Source organism: Peromyscus leucopus, chromosome 15, assembly GCF_004664715.2.
Source record: "Peromyscus leucopus breed LL Stock chromosome 15, UCI_PerLeu_2.1, whole genome shotgun sequence".
NCBI lineage: Eukaryota > Metazoa > Chordata > Mammalia > Rodentia > Cricetidae > Peromyscus > Peromyscus leucopus.
Genome location: NC_051076.1, coordinates 39,966,363 through 39,974,568, shown reverse-complemented (window position 1 = coordinate 39,974,568; position 8,206 = coordinate 39,966,363). Strand labels below are relative to the sequence as shown.

General features: G+C 38.0%; 1 non-coding gene across 1 annotated transcript; it reads right to left on the bottom strand.

The window, feature by feature from the left end:
• Window positions 1-2,897: 2,897 nt before the first annotated feature.
• Window positions 2,898-3,005, bottom strand: LOC114696785. The gene has a single exon (XR_003735064.1). It is a non-coding gene; the product is annotated as a U6 spliceosomal RNA (small nuclear RNA).
• Window positions 3,006-8,206: the final 5,201 nt, after the last annotated feature.

Sequence of the window (8,206 nt, the reverse complement as noted above, 5' to 3'; positions counted from 1 at the left end):
TAAGTCTGCCAAAGGACATATGGGGCACAAGCTTATTTATTTCTTACTCTTTTTCTGACTGTGGTTAATAAGGAACAACTCTAATTGAGGATAGCTCTTTGATCCCTTGTAGCATATTGCTTTGAGGTAGTTTATTATAGCTGTTAAAAGAAGCTGTAAAGACACAGATCCTAATAAAACATCTTATTTGGTTAAACATTAGGGCAGTTCTTCACTGGCTGTTAATATTTGTTTTCCCCATAAAGTTATTCTTGGATCTCAGATTTCACAGGATGTAGCCAGTTTAATAAAATAAGAGTTCTAATTATGAAGACATTTGACACTGTCATTATTACTGAGATAGGGAATGAAAGAGATGACCCAACTATAAACATCAGTAATGAATTTTTATGCCATGTGCCAAAAGAAGACAGTTCATTTTATTCAAATTGTTGAAAATGTGTAGAACTTATGCTTGATGGTTTTCTTTAATTGTCAAATTGGTAGAACCTAGAGTCAGGAGGGAAGAGTTTCAGTGGGAGATTGTTAAATTGGCTTGACCTGTGGACATGCCTATAAGGGACTGTCTTTGATTAATCGATGTGGGAAGACCCAGTCCACTGTGAGCAGTACCATTCACTAGGCAGGGAGCCCTGACTTGTTCAAGAGTAGAGAAATCTATCTGGGGCCAAGAAAACAAACAAGTCAGAATGCATGCCATTCATTTCCCTTGGCTCTTAAATACCAGTGTATGTGACTAGCTATTGAAGTACTTGCCTTGACTTTCCTACAATGATAGAGAGTAAACTGAAATTGTAAAAGTGAAACAAACCCCTTTCTGTCATAAGTTGGCTTATTTGTAGCATCTTATCATAACAAGGAAATATAACTAGGACACTAAGTAAATAGCTCTAGGGTTTGGATTTGAAATCTTCACTGGTGGTTCATGTGCTGAAGATGTGGTTCTGAACTGGTATCAAAATTGAGAGGTTGGAAATTTCAAGACATGAGGCCTTATTGAAAAATAATTATTACTGACGTTTGGTCCCTGAACCCCTCTCCTATCCCGGTCTCTTTCTCTTTCCCTCCCCTTCTTGCTCTCCGTGTGAGTTGCCATGAGTTGAACAGCCTTCCATGTTGTAACTGTTGAACCAGAAACATCAGAGATATATGATAATGCACAAAAATATCTGAATTGGGAGGCCATCTTCCCTTCTTTAAGTCGACTGTCTGGATTATTTTTGACACACTGACAGAAATAGAAAAAAAATTGTTACAATGGACTAACAAATATTTGTGCAAGGTGTTCATAATAGCAATTAGATTTTATCAAGTTATATATGCTGGTAATAAGTTGCCTGTTGCTTCATTGATTTTTTAGAAAAAAGCTATAGTCCAAAAAACAGATCATATAATTAGTGTAGGTTTGAAACTGGCACTGCTGCCTGGAGTAGAAATTAAAGAATAGACATAAAACAGAAGTCAATAGATGAACAGTCAACCAGGTCACAAATGAGAATGAGATCAATGTAAAAATCACAGGGTATTTGAGGACTAAATATCAGTCCCCAGGGATATAGCAGTTGCTACAATGACAAGGGATGACGTTTCTGGGAAACAAAATGGCATTTCCTATAGCTAGAAGATTTGATTTCCTGTGTCCCAGCTGGCTGGTGGTCAGGACAAATCTCTCTCACCCACCAGTCCTGCAGCTGCTTGGACCCAAGTAAACACACAGAGGCCTATATTAATTAAAACTGTTCAGCCATTAGCTCAGGCCTACCACTGACTAGCTCTTACATTTAAACTAATAATTCTTATTTATGTTTAGTCACATGGCTTGGTAACTTTTCCCAGTTCTGCCATCAAATCTTGCTTCCTCTATCTCTGGCTGGTGACTCCTGACTCAGCCTACCTGTTTCCAGAATTCTCTTTTCTCTTTGTCCAGCCTATACTTCCTGCCTGGCTACTGGCCAATCAGCATTTTATTTATTAACCAATCAGAGCAACACATTCACAGCATGCAGAGTGATATCCACAGCAATTTTCTATCACTTTCTCAACATAGAAAACACTGTAAATAGGTTGTTTTCCTTTCATTCAGTGTTAGGTACAGAATTATATTTCCTCTCCTGATAGCAAGCAACAACTTTGACTAACAAATAGACACATATTTATTTGTCAGATACATATGTAAATTCTTTATAAAGGACATGTAGATAAATAACTCCATAAACAACAGGTACAAAAACATACCAACACAGGCATGTAATGGTTGTTCCAGAAAAATATGGCTACCTCAAATGAATTTTTGAAAGAATATAAAATTTCAGTTCTATTTTATTTCATCTTGTTGTCCTTTCTACATAACATAAACAGTAAACTAATCACAAAAACATAACAATTTATTTCTGTCTTGTCTCACTTACTAATTTCTAAGCAAGTTTTGCTCAGAAAGCACTTGCCCCACGTCTGGTTTATTATAGGTTCCAGTCACTATTCTCCTGCAGTAGAAACCCCACCCCTCTCAGACTCCTGAGATCAGTAACAGCCATTGTTACTTATTTATTTATTCATTTTTATTTACTGATGTTTTTTGTCATTCTGGACATAAAACCCATGATAAGCATAGATAGGTTCTACTTTGATTCTCAAACCTCAGGTTAAAAGCTATATGTACTATCAATTTAGGCAAGCTATGCCTTTTTAAAGGGTATTTTTTAAAGACATCCATTAAATTTGTCATCAAATGGCTAAATCCAAGGTGTCAAAAGCCTTTTATAAATTAACCTCTAGCATACTCTTCAATATATATATATATATATATATATATATATATAGAGAGAGAGAGAGAGAGAGAGAGAGAGAGAGAGACATGTTACACACACACAGAGAGAGAGATACTTTTTCTTTAATGTAATAATTTATGGCTGTTTATTAATCAAATTTGAAAAACAAATTTGTGCAAGGGCCATGCTAATCTTTGTATCTCTCCAATTTTAGTATATGTGCTTTTAAGCAAACACAAAAGTAAGGGTGTATGATTAAGCCTTATGAAAACTTACTAGATTATAAGTTAATTAATTGCACACACACACACACACACACACACACACACAAACACCTGTGGTCAGAGATACTCTGCCCGGGTAGACTATTGCTCCCAGAAGACATGGGTTGTTTCATGAAAATTCTAAGTTTTAGGCAGTGAACACCTCCCTATAAGTTATTAGTCAATGGGACTCCTGAGACACCCCTGATAACACAGGCTCTTAAGAGACCCTATACTGAAAACACTAAGTACTTCAGTTTTAGAACACAGAAAAATCAGTCTCAAACTGAGGAGAAAACTCTTTTCTCTACCTAGCTTCCAGAGTGCTGGGAAGTACTATGCAATCAATGGGGGGGGGGGGGAGAAAAGACATACATAGTCTGTGGTGGTTTGAAGAATGGCCCCCATAGGCTTATATATTTCAATGCTTAGTCATAGAGTATGGTGCTTCATGATAGGGATTAGTAGGTCTGGCCTTGTTGGAGGAAGTGCATCACTGGGGATGAGCTTTGAAGTTTCAAGGGCCAAAGCCACCCAGTGTCTCTCTCTCCCTTCCTGTTGCCTGCAGATCAAGATGTAGAATTCTCAACTTCTTCAGCACCATGTCTGCCTGCATGCCACCATGCTCCTCACCGTGATGACAATGGACTAAACCTCTGAAACTGTAAGCCAGCTCCAATTAAATGCTTTCTTTTAAAAGAATGGCCATGGTCATCGGGTCTCTTCAGAGAAGTAGAACACTAAGACATGGTGTTACTCAGCACTGGTTTTTGAACACTACGATCTTGATTTGCAAAGCAAATTCCATGCACTGATGTAATATATGGGCACTGTTAGGAGAGTAATCAGATTGTATTTCTGCTCCACAGGAGGGGTTTCTCGTACTATAATTCTGGTCAAAAACCCATGACTGGGGACCTCATGGGTTAGGGTTCCTATTGCTGTGACAAAACACCATTACCAAAGAGCAAGTTGGGGAGGAAAGAGTTTATTAGGCATTACCATTAGCATTGTTGTTCATCACTGAAGGAAGTCAGGACAGGAACTCAAAGAGGGCAAGACTCCCAAATCAGGAGCTGATACAGAGGCCATGGAAGGGAGCTGTATACTGCCTTACTCAGCCTCCTTTTGTATAGAACCCAGGACTAGGAGCCCAGGGATGGCACTACCCACCATCGGATAGGTCCTCTCCTTTTGATCACTAAATGAAAAAATGCCTTACAGTTGGATCTTATCAAGGCATTCCTCAACTGAGGCTCCTTTCTCTCTGATGACTCTAGCTTGTGTCAAATTGACACACAAAAGCAGCCAGTACAGGGCCTAAGGAAGAATCTATTCTTACTGCTTTACTAAGTTCTCGTGTTAGCAAGTTATCTTCTTAGTGTTTTTATTTATACTTATAGAGGTGTGCTCCTTATAACCTTGAGCCAAGAAGCTTCTTTTTTCCATTGTGTAGTAATTATGCAAAGACACAGAGCTGTTTATGCTTAGTTACTATAAACGCTCAGCAATAAAAGTTTCATCTATATCAAAGTCCTCCCCTAATTCAAGGATCAGAGAATTTCTCAGAGGTATGGATAGAAATAATATAAGAGGCTAAAGATATGAAAGATAGCTTTCAATTGCTCTTTTCTATCTATGACATGACTGATTTATGATAATTCACAGTATCTGTGGTTGATTACATAAGACCTGCACAATATGAAGTCTGTAAGCAATTACAGCATGGATGGAGGAGGAAGTCCTAAGGCCCCATGCTTAACTCAAGGGCTATTGGCACTTGATAATTGCTAAGGGAGGGAGAGTTACTTTTGGGGGGGAATGGAGGATGGTAGGTTGTACACGTTCCATGGATGTCTTCACACCCATTCTCATATGATTAGCACTAATTGGATTCAAGGGACTATTGATTTTTTTTAAAAAAAAAAAAAGTGAGGACCTGAAATAGGAAGGAAGAGAGGTTGATGGGTCTTGAGGCAGTTTGGGGCAGAAAGAAGAAGTGGGGGATGGATAAGATCAAAATACATCCTATACATGTATCAAACCCAAGAAATCACAACAATATGGTTGCCTAACAAGACTTGCATAATGATATCGCCAGCTGGGATAGAAATAATTTCATAAGACTTCAACTCCTAGGTAAAGAACTTCAGGAAAATCAATGGACAATGAGGGGAAAAGAATGAGATGTCCTTACAAACTGGACCCTTATTAAGTTATCTAATTCCAATTGGACAGCACAAAATAGAACTAAATGGGCTCAGAAAGAGAGAAAGAGACAGAGAGACAGAGACAGAGAGAGAAGTATTATAGAAAAAGAAGTCATGAATCACACAGAGAGTAGTAAGAGAAGGGGAAAGAGAGGAAGACTTAGAGGAGGGAGAAGGAAGGGTGAAAATTATGTAAATACAATGATCTAACTTATGCAATTCTAAAATTAAATTTCTACAGAGAAAATGAGGGAAGAAAACCAGGTAGGGTGCTCACAGACCTTCTCCTGTCTCTTTGTTCCCCCAGACCTAATATCCCAGTCTAGTCCCGAATACTGCACCAGAATACCACTATGGTGATATGATATTTTATTTGTCCTGAAATGTGATTTTATTTGTATGTTAATAAATAAAGTTGCCCAGGAGGTCAGAGCTATTAGTAAGCCATAGTGAAAGCTGGGCAGTGGTGGTGCATGCCTTTAATCTCAGCACTTGGTAGGCAGAGCTAGGTAGATCTCTGTGTGTTCACGGATACAGCCAGCATTGGAGACACATGCCTTTAATCTCAATACCAACCATAAAAGACCTGGAGGTCTGTACAGACAGGCAGTGACTAGGAGGTCATGTGGTTGGGTTTACAACCAATGAGAAGGCAGAATACAAACTATAAAAAAAAAAAAGACAGACACAGGAAGTAGGTCTCTTTCAGAGAGATAGGACAACAACAACAGTGAAGTGTAAGGTTTTTACCTCTTAGCTTTGCTCTGACCTCTTGGCTTTCATCTCTGTATTGGCTTTGTGTTTCTTATTTAATAAGACGGTTGGTTACATCTACACCACCTAAAGTCTCCCCAGCTCCAGACTTATCTTCTGTGGACGCCAAAGACCATCTCCTCCTAACCTCACCTCCTCCACTTGTCATGTAACCCAGACTTCAACTCCAGTAGGCAACTCCTGTTATTCCAAGGGCTGCCCTCCCAGAGTAACAAGTAGACTGAAGGTGGACCCACACCTCTCCTACTGCTCCTGAGATCAAATCCCCCAGTCTCATCCCCATCTCTGTAGCTGGAAACCTGCTGTGGTCTCTTTTTGCTCTCTGACGCCATCCCCAAAAGATCACAAAGACTTTCTGTTCCAACCTTTCTTCCCCCAATTCATCCCAATCACCCAGCCTCCAACAGCGACAAGTATTCACTACAAACACAACAGCAAAGCAGGCCAGGAAAACAGGCAACACAAAGCCATTACACTCTTTGCAATTCCAGAGAGGAAACAGAAGCCAAGGAACAAAACACCCACTCAACAAAGACAAACCTATAAATCAGCTCCTAGAACTTTAATCATCTCAAATTCAGATGATCAGATGCCAGCATAAAATGCAATCAATAATAGCCAGGGCAATATGTCTCCACTGGAACCCAGGTATCCTACCACAGCAGGACCTGAATACTCCAACATAGCTGACCCACAAAAAAAGACCTTAAAACAGCCTTTATGAATATGATAGAGGTCCTTAACAAGGAAATTAGTCCTTTAAAGAAATCCAGGAAACCAAAAACAATTAGTGTAAAAAAATATATATATATAACTTCTAAAGACCTGAAACTGGAAATAGAATCAATAAAGAAAACCCAAACTGAGGGAATTCTGGAAAAAAAATTTGAGAACTCTAACAGGAACTAAAGAGGTAAGCTTCACAAGCAGAATACAAGAGATGGAAGAGAATCTCAGGCATGAAAGACAATAGAAGAAATTGATACTTTCGTCAAACAAAACATTAAACCAAAAAAACACTTGACACAAAACGTCCAGGAAATTATAAACACTATAATAAGACCAAACCTAAGAATAATAGGAATAGAGGAAGAATAAGAAACACAAATCAAAGGCCCATAAAATGTTTTCAACAAAAGCACAGAAGAAATTTTTCCTAACATAAGAAGGACATGCATATGAAGGTAACAGAAATATACAGAACAGCAAATAGATTGGACCAGAAAAGAAATTCTCCCACCACATAATAATCAAAACATTAAACACACAGAACTAATAAAGAATATTAAAAGATGGAAAGTAAAAAGATCAAGTAACATATAAAGGCAGACCTATTAGAATTTCATATGACTTCTCAAGAAAGACTCTAAAAGCTAGATGTGCTGCAGTTCTAAGAGATGACAAATCCCAGTGTAGACTACTATACCCAGCAAAACTTTCAATCACTGTAGATAAAGAAAATAAGATAGTCCATACTAAAGTTAAATTTAAACAATATCTATCTACAAACCAAGCCCTAGAGAAAGTGCTAGAAGGAAAATTCCAACCTAAAAAGGTGAAGACATGTGTACACATGAAAATATAGGGAAAACATGATTTCACACCAGCAGAATTTACAAAAGAGAAACATACACACCAACAACAAAAATAAAGTAACGGGAATCAACAATCATTGATCATTAATATCTCTGAATATCCGGAGACCTCATGACCCAATAAAAAGACACGGAATAACATAATGGATGTGAAATAGGATCCATTTCTCTGCTGCATCTAAGCAACAAACCTCAACATTAAGATAGACAATACCTAAGGATAGAGGGTAGAAAAACCCTCTTCCAATAAAATGAACCTTAAAAGCAACATGGTGTTTCCATTTTAATAGTTGATAATATAGACTTCAAACCAAAACTAATCAAAGGAGATAGAGAAGAATATTAAATACTCATCAAAGGAAAAATCTACCAGGGTGGCATTCCAATTCTTAACATCTATGTTCCAAACACAGGGGCACACAGTTTTGTAAAAGGAACACTACTACAACTTAAATTATACATTGACCCTCACACACTGATAATGGGAAACTTTAATACCCACTCTCACCAATGAACAGGTCATCCAGACAAAAACTAAACAGAGAAATACTGGAGCTCACAGATATTATACACCAAATGAACATAACAGAAATTTA